This window comes from Triturus cristatus, chromosome 11 (assembly GCF_964204655.1).
Source record: "Triturus cristatus chromosome 11, aTriCri1.1, whole genome shotgun sequence".
NCBI classification, from domain to species: Eukaryota; Metazoa; Chordata; class Amphibia; order Caudata; family Salamandridae; genus Triturus; species Triturus cristatus.
The window spans coordinates 990,884,680-990,901,353 of NC_140594.1; the positions used below are offsets into that span (position 1 = coordinate 990,884,680).

General features: G+C 40.7%; 1 long non-coding RNA gene across 1 annotated transcript in view; it reads right to left on the minus strand.

Moving 5' to 3' along the window:
• Window positions 1-1,319: 1,319 nt before the first annotated feature.
• The window catches only part of LOC146785795 (uncharacterized), a 64,894-nt gene continuing 49,539 nt past the window's right edge, over window positions 1,320-16,674 (minus strand). The window contains exon 3 of the long non-coding RNA XR_014970488.1: window positions 1,320-1,408. This is a non-coding gene — a long non-coding RNA (uncharacterized LOC146785795). The remainder of the gene's footprint in view (window positions 1,409-16,674) is intronic.

Sequence of the window (16,674 nt, forward strand, 5' to 3'; positions counted from 1 at the left end):
ACGGCTCTGTTGGAGGTGGTTGAGGCCATTAAGGAAGTTCAGGATTCCGGGGGGAAGGCACTGCTGGTATTACTTGATCTCTCGGCGGCATTTGACACCGTTCCACACGATCGCCTTTTGGCGAGACTTGCGGAGATTGGTGTTGGGGGAACGGTGCTCAGATGGTTTAAGTCCTTTTTGGCCAACCGTCAACAGACCGTCTGGGCTCCTCCATACTCGGCGGCAGTGCCGCCCCTGGAAGTGGGAGTTCCGCAGGGGTCTATTTTAAGCCCTACTCTCTTTAACATCTATATGTCCCCTTTGGCGGCGCTGGTTGAGTCTTTTGGCGCCCAGATTGTCTCATATGCTGATGACACCCAGCTTCTTTTCACATGTGGAAAAGACATGGACTTCAACGGAGATCGCATTAAAAGCTGCCCGGGTGCGGTTTTTACCTGGTTTCAATGTAACCAGCTTAAATGCAACTCGGATAAATCCGAGGTTCTTTTTTTCGGCTGTCCTCCCGATCCCTGTTGGATGTCCTGGTGGCCGACGGATTTGTTTCCCCCTTCCGCTGTGGCCTCGGTGGCTAAAAATCTTGGTGTTAAAATGGACAATTGTCTTACTTTTAAACCACAGATTATGAGCCTGGTTGGTCAATGCTTTGGGTTTTTAAAAATGTTGAGAAAATTTCTTCCTTTCCTATCCATTGCCCATAGGAAAATTACGGTGCAGGCCATGATAGGATCTAGGCTGGACTATGCCAATATCCTTTATCTGGGTCTTCCGAAATTCCTTCTTTCACGCCTACAGGTAGTGCAGAACTCGGCCGCTCGGGCAATCTTGGGCCTTGGCCATCGTTCACGTGCTACGGGTCTGTTGCAGTCTCTTCACTGGCTGCCAATTCAGAGGCGCATTGAATTCAAGGCGCTCACTATGGCATATAAGGCCCTTTATGGCATTGGTCCCCTCTATCTGAGGAAGAGGATTGGCTTTCATCTGCCTGCCAGAGCCCTGCGTTCTGCGTCACTGTCTCTTACCACGGTCCCGGCAATTAGGCGTGCCCGGGTCGGGGGGCGGTCTTTTCAATATCTTGCACCCCGGGCCTGGAATGACTTACCACTTGCCTTAAGAAAGAGTGCGAGCTTAATGGCTTTCAAAAAGAAGCTCAAAACATGGCTGTTCGGCCAATAAGTCTTCCCTCCCCTGCTGGAGCTCTACGGTTATGGGTCTGATAGCGCCGGGACACTCTGTGTGAGTAGCTGAGCGCTTAACAAAATCCCGGATAACATAACATAACATAACATAACTTCGTTGAGTGCCAGTTTGCTCACTTTTGCCACCGCTGCTGCTGGCGTCGAGATCCTTCAACTATAACTTCTGGGTTCGGTCTGGGATCATGAGCCAATTCCAGTTGTTTTTCTTTGGCCTGCGAAAACATAAGAAAATGAAAGTACAGCTTCATATAAATGAGGAGATTTGCCCTGTTGCTCAGCAACACCGTAGAGTTCCCTTTCATCTACAAGAAAGAGTTGGAAGCACTCTTAAAACATGACACCATTAAACGCTCCACAGGCCTCATGCATGGGTTTCGCCCACAGTAGTAGTACTGAAAAGAGTCAATAGTGGAGCGGTGCGCATTTGCATTCATATGTGCCATGCAAACAAAGCCATTGAAAGGGAGAGACACCTTGGTCCACATATACCAGACATAATCATGCATTGAATGGAGCCAAAGTGTTTTCCCGTCTTGACCAGAATAAATGACACCATCAACTCAAGTTGGAGGAGAACCGCAGGTACATCACTACCTTTTTGACTTATGTTGGTTTGTTCAGATATAAGAGACTCTGTTTTGGAGTACCTTGAGCTGCTGAGTTATTTCAGGATTGAAGTATTCCTGAAGGATTGATTGAGGACACAGGAAGGCTGGTTCAACAAAGTTTATTTCATGAAAAAGATCCCATCCATCTACAAGCCAGCTTCAGTCTTAACTGACTACTTTACATTCTCTATTACAGAACCCCATGACATACATACAATTCTAAGCATCATAACAAAGACATGTCATGAAGTATGGAATACCACACATCTCCCTTTCTTAACAAATTAAAGAACAATATTACAAAAGAATACAATTTAACAACCAACAAAGAAACTATACAAAATCATCATAACTAGCAGGTCGTCTAATAACCCTAGATGAACGTCGTGTATTCTGTATAACGTTGTCATCACCAACTATTTTGAACTTCACAATCAAAATTTCCCTTGACTGCTACGACTATTTAAGTTCCAAGTACGGTGATCTTGAGTTTGTATCGCATTATTAAATACTTTAATAACTCTAATAGCTTTCATGAATTTAGACGAAGAACTTCCTAACAAACCAAGCCGCTTTATCGTCACCCAATCACCAACTTTTACAATTGTTTTCTTAACAGCTTTCTTCGAATCAGAATATTTCTTCCTAAGCTTGGCTTTTTCGTCATCTTTCTTTTGTATCATCATACCATCACACACACTCTCTTTGCCTTTAGATAATTCATATCTATTGACCCAGGAAGGCTCCACCGTAGTATTGGGCACTCTCCCTCTGAACAACAGAAAAGGTGTTTTGCCTGTAGTTGTACGTGGAGACAATCTATAATCCTCCACCTTCTTTACAACTTCTTTTTTCCAAACTAATGAATGAGATTTAGCTAAAACAATAGTTTCCTTAATAACTCTATTAAATCTCTCAATCATGCCATTGGCCTCGGGATGTTACAGAGAACAGGTCTTATGTTAAATACCCTTAGAAAGAAGAAAATTCCTTGGAGATCAATTGCACCTCATTATTGGTTAGCAAAGTTTCTGGAAAACCTTCCTCATCAAACAAATTTTCCAAACATTGAATCACACTATTTGTGTCAATTGTCGATAAAAAGAAAATCATTGGTCACCTTGAAAACATGTCATTTATAGTTAATATATATAATTGTGACCCCTTACTGTGAATCGGTCAAACAATATCCAAAGCAGTGTCCTGCCAAGGTTTATTAGGATGCTTTCTTAAAATCATTGGTTGCTTGTGCGTACGTTTAAATTTGTCACACAACATGCATGGAATACAGTCTCTTATAATACGTTCAACCATTTGTCCATTCCAAGCCACCAATACGACATGTGTAATCGCACTTTACACTTAGAAATACCTGAATGAGATGAATGAACCAAGTCAATAAGTTCTTTTCTAAGACTGCAGGGAGGAATTAGTTTAGTACCATGAAATAACAATCCCTTGTCCACTGACAACTCATTACGCATTAACCAAAATGGTTTAGTAAATTCAGAACCATCCTTGCTACTGTTTCACCTCCTTTGAACAAAAGACATCACCTCACATAAAATAGGATCACAAACTATTTCTTCACTCCACCTTTCCTCGGAGATAACATCACGATCCACTGCAGAGACCCACTCTTCATCATCATCAAATTTATCTTCTTGTGAAAAACCAGAGGAAACAAGTCGAGATAACACATAACCAACACCATTGCCAATCCCTGGTATATATTTAAGCACAAAGCTATACTCTTGCAAACCTATAATCCATTTAGAAATCCTACTCGAAATTGAGTCTAAGCCCTTTTTACTGAATATTTCCACTAATGGCTTATGATCAGTATGCACCTCAAAATCAACTCCCCAAAGATTTTTTTTTAATTTTTTGATAGCCCAATTCACTGCAAGAGGTTCCCATTCTACCACAGAGTAACGAGTTTCAGGGTCTCTTAAACTCCTTGACAGAAACATAACAGTTTGTATACCTAAAGGACCATGTTGATGTAAAACAGCTCCTAACCCCTTTTCACTCGCATCAGTTATGAGAATCGGTTTAATGGTGGGATCAAAGCTTCTAAGAGAAGGTGCTTCATTAACTTTTCCTTTAATGTTAACAAATTCCTCTTCACACAGACTAGACCATACAAAGTCTACACCTCTACATAGCAAACATCTCATATTAACAGTAGAGGCAGCAAAACCTTTCACATATTTCACATAATATTCAATCACACCCAAGAATTTCATAAGCTCAGTCTTGTTTGATGGAGGCCACATATTATTTATGGTATTGATTAGATCAGCCTTAGGTTTGACCCCATCTCCAGTTATATTGTGTCCCAGATAATTAATAGAGTTAGATCTAAATCTACACTTCTCAGCTTTGATGGTAAGATTATGATCACTCAAACTCTTTAAGACTGATTTAAGTCTCGCATCATACTCACTAACATATTTTGCAAATATCAGAATGTCATCCTGATATACACAAACACCAGGAAGACCTTTAAGCATGCTTTCCATAACACGCTGAAACACTGAAGAAGCAGATACAAGCCCAAAAGGCATACGTATAAATCTAAATGTACCAAAAGGTGTAATAAAGGAAGTGTAATCTCTGGAAGACTCATCTAATTCAATTTGATGGTACGCAGATGTTAAATCAATTGCGCTTAAAACGTTTGCCCCACTAAGAAGAACCAAAATTTCCGTAATGTTCGGTAAAAAGGATACCGATCTACCACTACATTTTTGTTAAGTTGTCTCAAATCAATACAGAGACGAAGGTCCCCATTAAGTTTACGTGCTGCCACAACCGGAGCCAACCATTCCGTTCCTTCTACTCCTTCAATAATTCACCCTTCTTTCAATTTCAAGATCTCTTTTTTCATATCTTCCCTGACAGAAATGGATACATTTCTCACCTTACAACATACAGGCGTGGCATTTTTTTTTAATTTAATCTTATGATGGTATCCTTTCAAGCACTCCAAGTCCTCTTTAAAAACATTAGGAAACTCTGTCTTCACCTTATGTACAAATTCATCATCACTATTCTTTGTCAAGAATAAACTTCTTCTCTAAGTTGAATAGGTGGATCAGCATTTGGATCAAGATAAACTCCCAAGTCTCCTTGGTGTAACCAACTAATTATATTGTCACCTCTCTTGGATACGTAGATCTTTCCAGAAACCAACCTATTTTTATATTCTATGAGACCTACAAAATAACCATGTAATTTGATAGGCTCACCACCATATGCCAAGGGAATTATGTCAGGCTTTAATAACACAATTTTCTCTTTTAACTTTTCAACATAAAATTCGTTAGAGACTAAGGTAATTTTGGCACCAGAGTCAAAACGAACTTTCACCTTCAATTAAGATTTCATCTTTGCAATTTTGTTTGCTTTCAACTTGAATTACTATCTGCCCACATTCAAAATCTTCAGAACCAGATTCAACTTTACCATCATCATAAATTTCCACTTCCTTAACTTTGGTTGTTGGTCTGCTTTTGCACAATGATGTGAGATTACCCTTTTTCTTACACTTTATGCAAGTTTGATTAAGTGCAGGACACTTTCTATTATTAGCAAGATGATCTAACTTGCAACACCTATAACATTTTCTTTCAGACCAAGATTTTATAACTTCCTTCTTATCTTTAGGAAATTGCCATTAATTTTTGTCCTTGACAACCTGTACCTTAAACTCTTTATTGTAATCCTTTTTTAAAACAGCAACACATTTAAGAGAATGTTCTATTCTTTTCGCTACTGTTAAAACCTCATCTAATGTGGGCTCATTACGCAGCCAGAGCTCCTCCCTGACTTTTACTATATTGCATCCAAACATAAACTGATCACGAATCCGCTCATCAGTTAGATTATCAAATTTGCACGAAGAAGCAAGCTTCCTTAGATGAGTCACATATGCTTCAATAGTTACTTCTTCTGCTTGCATACACTTGGCTAACTGATACCTCTCCAGTATTGTACTAACCTTTGGAAGGTAATGGTTATCAAGTTTTTTAATATAAATTTCGTAATCATTTAAATCTCTGGCTTTTGTGGGAGAGAGTTCAGGTAAATGATCAAAAACATCTTGTCTCTCTGATCCTAAGCAGTGAAGAAGCAATGGCGATTTGCTTTCTGCACTGAGTGAAGGACCGCACACTCTTGCATATCTTTCAAAAACAACTTTCCACTTTTTCTACTTTATTGGTGGAGAACCAGGACTGGATAAGAAAAATGGAGCTGCAGTAACATTCTACATTATGCAAATGTCAAAAAACAACAGCAAATACAAAATATAATTCTACTGTATATTAATAAGAGTACTGATGTATTGAGCAGAATGTATTGCTTTTACAATAGATTGGTGTAAACTAACCGTGCTGAAGAGAGTACACTAACCATACAAAAATGTTAATTAAGAATTGTGCATATTTCTGAATTTTAAAAGTATATAATATTTGTTGTAGTGGACACGCTAACAAAGTGTCACTGAAATCAAGCGTGCGTGCCACTGAAATGTAAACCATTACACACTAGTTTAAAATGTTAAAAAAATGAGCACATTACAGTTCTACAGAAGACATACACGATTCAAGTGTGTGCGTCAATGTCTTATGAACAACACACTGAATTTTAAGTTAAAGTGTGCGTGCCACTGATCTGCAGAAGACACGCAAGATTATGTATTTAAGTGTGTGTCACTGTTAGATTATGTATTCAAGTGTGCATGTCACTGTTCTGCAGGAGACACGCAAGATTATGTATTTAAGTGTGCGTGTCACTGTTCTGCAGGAGATATGCAAGATTATGTATTTAAGTGTGTGTGTCACTGTTCTGCAGGAGACGAAAGATTATGTATTCAAGTGTGCGTGTCACTGTTCTGCAGGAGACACGCGAGCTTCCGTATTCTAATGTGCATGTCACCGTTTTATAAGCAACACTCAGGGATTCAAATTAAAGTGTGCACATCACTGCCTTACAGAAGACACGCTGATTCTGTATTGGCGCATACAAGACCTCCGGAACACAGCGTTGAATGCAGGGTTGCCAAGCAACAAAAACCAAAATGGCTTCCACGTTTACGTTGGTGCGTGTTGACAGAGGACGTGCAGACGCGCTAACACAGGACGCTGAACAGCGCTGAAACCTGTCTTGAAAGTGCCAAAGAATGGCAGAAGTCCAGCACTCCACAATCTAAATGAGGTAAGCCTTCTCAACAGAGTTTACTTTCAAAAGCAACACGCGCAGCAGTTTACTTTTAAACAATGTCACACTGTGAGCCGACAAGCTCCGAAATACAAGATTGCACACAGAAAACTCACAAAGGCTCATAAATAGCTCAGCGTGATGAATATAATCCACGGGAAGTAGCAATCCACAGTTATATGCACCAAATCATAAACCACCAACAATTTAAGGATAACGAATACACGAAACAAGATCCTTCCAATCGACTTGTTAAACTTGTTCGTAGTAAATCCAATAAAAGCGATTTATCCAATACCAGGTGTGACGGGTTACTTTGGATTAGATTAAAGTCTCATCTCAACAAGTAGATATTCCCACATTATAACCAGGTTAAGATTTATATATTATATAAAGACACAGAATAAAGTATCATTTAAGTCACAGTGTGAAACGAAGTATACTGCTTCCAATTCCAGTATATTAGAAGAAAATAAGGACTTGCTGGTTGATGAGTAAAAGTCACAGTCTTTGTCAGTTCACAAAAATAAAAAGGTTATCTCTCACCAATCCCTTGAGTTAGGATCTTTTCCATCCTGCCAACTACGCCAGTGAAGTATTCCTGGAGGATTGATTGAGGACACAGGAATTCTGGTTCAACGAAGTTTATTTCATGAAAAAGATCCCATCCATCTACAAGCCAGCTTCAGTCTTAACTGACTACTTTACATTCTCTATTGCAGAACCCCATGACATACATACAATTCTAAGCATCATAACAAAGACATGTCAAAGTATGGAATACCACAAGGATTTTTTTTGCCGAGTAATTCAACCTGTTACACATGCTTTCAATTACAATGATGACATAGTGTTTTTGGGAGAACACAGAAAGAAAACGAGAACGCCATTACCCATATATGCCAGTCACTTGCTGATGCAGGTCTCACTCTGAACACTGCAAAATGTGAGTTTCACAAAACCAAATTCAAGTTTTTAAGGCACATGTTCTCTAGTGGGGAAATGACTCCAGACCAGACAAGGTGCAAGCACTGTTATACACTTGACCCCCCCAACCCTCACTGGAATATTACCATGCAGCAATCATTTCTAGGCATGGCCAGTTATTGCTGAACATACATTTGCAACTTTGAACAGTGAGTGCCCCATTGAGAGACTTGACAAAGTGAAATATACCATCTCAGTGGTCTCCGGAATGTGAGTTTCAAAGACATTAAACATGAGATTGAAAATGCAACTGACATGGCCTACTTCAACCTCAAATTAAATACTGAGGTAATGGTTGATGTGAGCCCGGTAGAGCTAGGGGTAATCCTTGCTCAACACAATGGCCATCCAAATGCTCCGAGACACATCATGGCCTATGCCAGTTGAAGCCTGTCTGAAACAGAATGTGCCTACTTTCAGCTGGAGAAGTAGTCTGGCTGTCGGGTGGGCTTGCAAATATTTTCATGTATTCCTCTATGGAAAACAATTAATTGGCATCACAGATCGCCAGGCGTTGCTTACAATTTTTGAAAACCCAAAGGTTAAGATGCCCCCTTGTATCGAGAGGTAGGGGTGAAGACTGCAAGAGTATGACTATGAGGTTGTGCACAAACTGGAGAAGGATCAAAACCCGGTAGATTTCTTTTCACGAGTGCCACTATCTCGTCACAGTTCGACCTCAAGGACAGCTGAAGCAGATTTAAACTTTGTGAGATACAGCACACCAGATGCTCTGTCTGTGGATGAAACCATTGCTGCCACCAATGCAGATAAAGACATAACCATTATCAAATAAGTTATTACCATGCAATCATGGAGAAGAAGCACCGGCCTCTTACCAATGATGTTGAATTCCAAAAGTTCAAAAATATACAGGATGAGTTTGAAGTCACCCAAGAAGGTGTAATACTGTGAGGCTCAAGAATGGTCAAACCTGGAAGCCTAAGACAGTGGTTCATCTAGCTGACCCATGAAGGACACCGTGGTATTGTAGCCACTAAAAGAGCCTTAAGAGATCGAGTGGGATTCCCTCAGCTAGACGAGCAATTCAAGAAGGAGCTGAAAGTGTGCCACATTTGCAATTGTTTGTCCCCCAAGGTGACGCAGTACCCAGTGACAATGTCTGACCTTCCTGTCCTTGCTTGGGAGAGGGTTGAAGTTGACTTTTTTGAGCTGTTTAGAAATGGACACCATCTCATGGTAGTCATAGATGAATATTGCCGTTTTCCTTTGGTGGGAGACCTATCTTCGACAACCCAAGACAAAGTCATATAACAGCTTGATGACATCTTTGCAACGTGGGGTTTCCCTGAAATCCTCAAATCTGATAATGGCCCGTCCTTTACCAGAAAGTGTTCAAAGAATTTCTTGTTCTTCTCAACGTCAAACACCGAAAGAGTACACCTCTCTTGCCTCAAGCCAATGGCGTAGTTGAATGATTCGTGGACACCCTCAAGAGGGCCATTCAACAAGTGTCCATGGAGGGAATTGATCTGAATCAAGCCATGTGCCAGGCCCTCCGGGCCTATCGACTGACTCCTTACTGTACAACTGGTGAGAGTCAAGCCACTTTGCTATTTGGGAGAGCCATCAGAACAAAAGTACCTCAATGGACCTAGATCGATCATTGAATACTGACAAGGTCAAGACACTGACGCAACGCGGAAAAAGAGAATGAATACAAATGCAGATTAGTGTCACCATCCCCAGGGAACAGTCTCTGACAAAGGAGACTTGGTTAAGGAGACCCGAAGACAGAAAATGTACACTACTTTTGCCGCTGATGCTTCACAGGTTGTAGCGTGCAATGGACCTATGGTGACAACACATCGTCCTAGACAATCCATCACTCAGGACACATCACATTTTAAACACCTACAGCAACACTTGCAGAGTCCTAAAACCACGTATGAGGCAACCCTGCCAGCAGCTCTGGCTCAAACATCTGAGCCTATGTTGCCATCGCCCGGTCAGGGTAACCCTCAAACACCTTGGATCACCCAAACCAGCAGACAGATGTGAGCACCTTTTGATGACTGATAGAGGAAATGTGATTTTAATGATGTCTGCCACTTTTTAATCAACAAAGGGAGAGATGTAGCATATTGATGTTATGCGCACTAGAACCCTCGTGGTTCTGGGCAGACTCTGAAGAGGAATTACATAATATGTGGGGAGGTGTTAGGGTATGGTTAATTGAAGGTATGATGTAATGCGCACAGCATGAGTGTATACTAAAGAATAAAGTAATGCTTGGCCGCAGCTTCCGTGTGGCTGGGGAAGACTTTACACATGAGACTGACCTCTTTTTAAAAACTTGTTCTTACTGGTGTTGGAAGAGGGAAAGTCGTCCATCTGTCTACCTACTGTTTTTTTCACTCAGAATGTGTTGTACCTCTCCCTGGTAGAAATCCCTTCATACGTAGTTCCTTCATAGATTCTTGCTTTTGCATTCCACAGCACAGTAGCCCTCACTGTCATTTCGGGGAACAACGTTTACAACGCAACTTTTACAACGCACTACCATTACAACGAAACTGTTACAACGCGAGTGCATTGACAACGCAGGACATTACAACGCAAGTCTTTACATCGACTTGCACTAGATGGCATGCTAACATTAAAAATAGTGTAGTTTACTATCCCAACACCTTCCCTACTGTTACGTGGACTGGAGTTGGAATAGTAAATTACACTTTTTTAATGTTAGCACGCCATCTAGTGCAAGTCGATGTAAAGACTTGCGTTGTAATGTCCTGCGTTGTCAATGCACTCGCGTTGTAAAACTTTTGTTGTAACAGCATGCGTTGTAACAGCATGCGTTGTAACGTCATACATCCGTCATTTCTGCAGGAAACATCTTATTTGCACCTCTGGTCCAGCTTGTTAGGCATATTAAAACAACATTTAAAGGGTTCAATACATCCTATGAAGGGAACCAGGCAGCACTCAGAGTTTTGATAGCCCATAAATACAATATATATAACACTGCAAAGTCACACTTTTTTTTATCCTTACAGTGCTATAGAGCTTTTCAAACTTTCAGTGTTGATATAAAAAAAATAATGTTGAATTATGAACCAGTAATGTCAGATATTTGCAGGACCATGCCGTTGGATCGCATATTAAATGATAAGCGAAGCATGATTCACATCTCAGCCACTAACTCGCTTCTTCATCGAATAGGTAATTTCCCACATTTAGAGGCTCAAGTCATCTAAATACTCTTTCGTTTTTTTAAATGGTTTTTGTGGTAATATTTACCTATCAATAAAAAATTGAAATATAGGAATTTGTTAAAAAAAAAAGTCAACATTTTATATTTTATTCATCTAGAAATGTTACTTACATCTAAATACATTTTACAAAGTGTCATCCAGAGAATTAGATACTAAGTGCAAGGATGTTAAGGTCACACTGTAAGAATTCATTATACTGGGAGTCATATTAACTCTGAAGGTGTAGAATTAATGATGATTCTGGGTTGAAACCTGGGAAACTCCTTAGTAATGAGAAATGACCAGGAGATTGGTTAATCCAGGTTTGATTTCCCAGTAAATCTTCATTCCACCTCAGTTTCTCCGACATTTTTGGCTTCTTATTGCAGTTGAAATCTCCAAGGGGAAGTCTCCACAGACTTTGTAATTCCTGATGGGATTTGCTGATGTAGTAAGTAATTGTGGAATCAACCTTATCAAGAACTCTGAGGCACCTCAGTGCTTGAAATGGAAATATGACACTCACTATCCCAGTACCTGTTTGCTCATAAGACCTCCTGGTGGACCTCTGCTGAGAAGTGTGGATCCTATGCCTTTTTAAATTAAAGGCGTGTTTCAGTACATGACAGTAACTGTACATATAAAGAGGCCCTTAGCAGAGAATTAGCATAAACTTTGAAATACTGGGTCTGTAATCAAAATCTGTACAGGGTTAGCAGACCTGTGTCAGCGAGACACAACATGCCCAGCTCTGATCATTCCTATTGAATAAATTCCAGACTTTGATGCACTATATAAATATACAGATACATATAAATATATATATATATATATTCACTGAAAAAACCATAGGTTTTAGGGACGTTATAGTGAAATTAGCATTTAAAAAAACCTTCGAAATTCACTGAAAAAAAACATGGTTTTCAAAGACGTTCTAGTTAGTTGGAAATTTCACTCATACAAAAGCAGAGAAATTCGGCTGTTCTAGTTAGTAGAGCTAACTATAACTCGCGCCCCCGCAATGCACTGCTGATGATGTCACATATTACATCACTTATGACATGCTCAGTGACATCACTGATGACATCTCAAATGACATCGCTGATGACATCACCTCCAGTAAGTCCCACACATCAGGATTGCTAACTTCTTATACCAGGCCACTCCCCCTTTCTCCACCACTCTGCAGACACACCTCCTGGCGCATTCTCGGTTGGGGGATTAAGTCCCCTTGAATCCTGAGAGTCCCTGTGGGCCAACTAGCCCACCAGGTACCTCCAATAAGCACCACAGAGCTGGATTGCAGAGAGGTGGTCCGAGGCCACGACCCTTTTTCCACCACTCTGCAAACATAGCTCCTGACACACTGCTACTTGGAGGATGAGGTCCACTTGTGTCCTGAGGGCGGGCCGAGGCATGTGAGGGGAGAAGAGGAGTGCTACATGCACTCCCTAAGTCAGTGGTTAATTTGTAAAATATTAAGTGCTGGGGCTCTTGTCAGGCGGCAGCTTCTACCAGCCCATTTCTCCTGTTAGAGCCACCTAAAACAGACGCCATGCAACCCTACAAGTGGGAAGAGGATGTGGTGTAATGGCCAGAGCTGCCGAGCTGGGGAAGCAGGCTATTTTTTCGTGGATGCGTCGCAGAAGGCGCTCTGTGTGTTCAGGTTAATTCTCGACCAACACAACACGACTATACAGCATTAGGAAACGACAATCACACCCTAATAACGGTTTAATTTGTAAACAAGTTTCCAATGTACACAAATTCACAACATCAACACTCGTTTTAAATGTCAGAAGTCAAAAAAGCCTCCCCTAAAAGTACCATTTCATATGTACAGTAATGTTACTGATCTCTCTATATATCCACCCCTTATAAACTTACAAACAGAACAATAACACAAGATGTATAAATCGGGTTTAAAAAATGCAGTTTCCAAATGAGTATCTGGCCACCAGTGCTGAGACTGGGAAAATCAGTAGGGTTAGAAACGCCACAAATTCTGCTAAGAACAGAGAGAGACTCGAGAGTACCCGTCTTAACCTTTTACTGATGGGGTCAGTGAACGATGCTGTGTTCCTTTTGCTTTGAAGAACACTTTCAGGAGAGCAATGTGCTTCAAATAGTTTTTTTTTACGGTCTCAAATGTTGAGAGATTAAATTCAAGTATTTCCCGGTTGGACTGGCTTGGGGCAGCAACATGGTGTCAGACATCAGAAGCATTCCTTCATTGTCCTCCGTACATTCGCTTAATGTCGGCCTGATAATGTTTTTTAAGTTCCTTGGGTTTCAATTTGTAGGTGTCAGTTACCAAACCAGTTTCAGGTGTCCATGTCTCAGCGCACAGGCACATTTTCTGTGGGATTTCGAATTTCTCCAAGGAAGCTGTTTTGGCACCATAGGATATCATTTTTAGTACAATCTTTTCCATTTTGGGGATCTAGGTTTGAGTCTCAGTATCGACAACATTTTGGGATTTTTGGCGAATCACTTTATCTCCCTGTGCCTACTGAAAATGAATGTGTCCTTAACTGGTGCTCAATCACTGGTGTTGATGATTAAGTGCCGGTGCTGAGCACCGGAAAGCACCGGCTCAAATTAAGCACTGCCCTAAGTGCTCATGTGCATTTGGCCGGCCATCTCAGGTTGACTGAACCCCACATGCGCACTTAGGTTTTTTTCTCTAGACCGGCTGCATGAAAAGCCAAGTAAAAAAAGCCTGTGAGCTGTAACAAGCAAGAAACATGGACAGCAAGGTAAATAGGAGACTATAGAAAGGAGAAACAAAATGGATGGAAGGGCAAGTTGTGAGAAGTCGGTTTACTGGTTTAAGTGGGTGAAAACCTACTCAAGCAGCAACCACAATTCTTGTTAGGGGAAACATAAGCCAACCCATAACCCACATGTGCTTAACCCAGTCAGGCATAATTTAGGGGCAAAGTATTTATACAACAGACCAACAAGAATAAAGTGAGAACGCAACACAAGAAAAGTCCTACACCAATTGAGATAATTAGAGTACATTTTAATAAATTGACACCAAAATTACAAAAAAACAATTAGTAGAACTGGAAATATGCAATTTTAAAGATTTAGGTAAAAATAGTGCTTAGAAGCACAAAACGTCAATTGTGGTTATCTGGTCGCACCAGACCGGGACAAAGTCACAGGTTCAGGCCAACAGTGATGGAGCATGGGCTGGAACCAGGGGCCAAGTTAGTACCACTGAGAAATGTACTTTAAATCCTGCTTGAGGAGTGTTGCGCCCCACAATGGCAGTTTACGAGAAGCGATGCGATGTCCGTGTCAAGGATGCGTCACACAGAGATGGTATCGATGAACTGCGAGGGCTTCAGTGTGGTTTTGTGTTGAGGCTGCATCGTGCTGTGTCATTCTGATGAGAAGCTGAGAGGTCCGCAGAGCAGAGTTTTCTGTTGAAAATGTATCGAGTTTTAAGCTCCAGTTTCGTCTATATGTTTTGATTTTAAAACACTAATTTGAAACGACTAATTAATAGTTTGTTTTGTTTGGATTAACCAACATTTACTAATGAGAAAAACTACACGTGGGTTGCATATATGTTGCTTAATAATAATGTGCAATTAATTAAATGAGTGTTTGTGCGTTTAAAATAACGTGTACTAATGCTTTATTGCGTTGCTAAAGGCTAGATAATTACATACACATAAGGGTATTAGTGGGGTTTAACACTGTACAATCATTATGATGTGGTAACGTTGTTTGTGTCTCTTTTAATTAAGATGGTCCGTTTTGGCCTAAAACAAGATGGCTGCCATTTACAGCCTGCACTCGAGTGATCGAATTTTGACGAGAGGCCTTGTTGAACATGGTCGAGAGTCACCTGACCACAGCCTTTGCCTGGGTAGAAAGTTTTCCGTGAGGACAGCAGCTCCGGGAACGAATCCAACTGTCCTTGGACAAGGATAAAGCCACAATGAACAATGTCAATGCTGCGGTGGCTCTGCTAAGATATCAAGGAAGAACATTTACGAAAGAAACATTTGCAAACTCGAGTTTCCTTCTTCCGTCTTTTTATTTTTGTGATTTTTCCTGAGCGGAGGTTTTCTAAATGTAACCAAGAGACTTCCTTTCCTGCTCGCTCTGCTCAGCGGCTCAACGGATATTCGACATTTGTTTGTAACTTTTATTTTGTTATTTTCCCTATAAAAATGTTAGACTAGAGAGGGACCATGTTCATTGCGCTCTTTACATTCATCGCGTTCCTTGCGGTCATCGCGTTTTGGACTTCATGCTGAGGACGGCAGCTCGAGAGACTTTACCGAGAGACCTGTCCCGACCCATTTAGCTAGAATAGGTAACTATGAGAATAACGATTTTGCTAATGATTGACTTTCCATATGAATTAATTTTAGATAAACAAGCATTTGTTTGAATACCGGTGTCGGGTGTTTATTCCTTTGTCATTTATTGAGTTTCAAATGTATTTCCTATGTTTAAAATCATGACTCAAGGCAATGTCATTAAGGTCGCATTGACCTCATTATAGATGCAGATTGGTTTAGGTTTTTCTCTCCTATATTCAGTGTGGATAGAGTAATAGCGTGAATTTAGTGTTATGGGCCCTAGCGTATGATGAGTGATTGCGTGTGTGACTGTAGATTTATTCTGTCCGTGGAAGCAGGGAGAATTTATATGCGCCGATCTGCAGCAGTTTCCTGGTAGCAGTATGATGGTTTGATTATTGTCTTGATCTGATTAGATTGCTTGTACAAAGGCTTTTGATTTATTGATTATTGATTGATGTTGGTATATGTACTAATACTATATGTTGAGGTCATCGTATTGAGTTCTATGTAGTGTGTACGGCTTCTGGAACTTGGGAGCTGGTGACGGTTCCATAGTAGGGCAGAGGGAAGTAAGTGCTGCTCTCGGGAAAAACGGGATTGTTGGCCCTGTACGTATGCGGGGAAAAACGTGTGACAATTGAAGTTGCGCGTCACATTGTCTGGGTTCGGAATCAGTGACATTGTCGTGTGTTACTATTAGGGATATATTTTCGGTATAAAAGGAGTGCATACGATAGCGAAGGTTATCTGTGAAACTCTGGTCTTAAGTCCCAGGGATCCGTAAGGTTCGCCGTTAAAGCTTATCGCTGGAGTAGTAATAGGTATTCTCTAAGCTTGTCTGAAGGACTGGGCAGAGGTAGGCTGCTTGGTTAATGTGTGTTATAATTCTGTAGTGGGACAGATTGGTTGCTGTTCTCAGGAAAGGCAGGATTCTGTGTGTATGTGCTATATTTTCTGGTGTGAAAGTGTGTGAATGTATGAGCATTTAATTGATTGTAAGACTCTTTGGAGCAGTCCTAGAGGAAACAGTTAATGGATGTATGTTAGAAGGGCAGAGTAGAGGGATGTACTACTGTGTCAACGAAAGTGATTATTCCGTGTTGGAGCA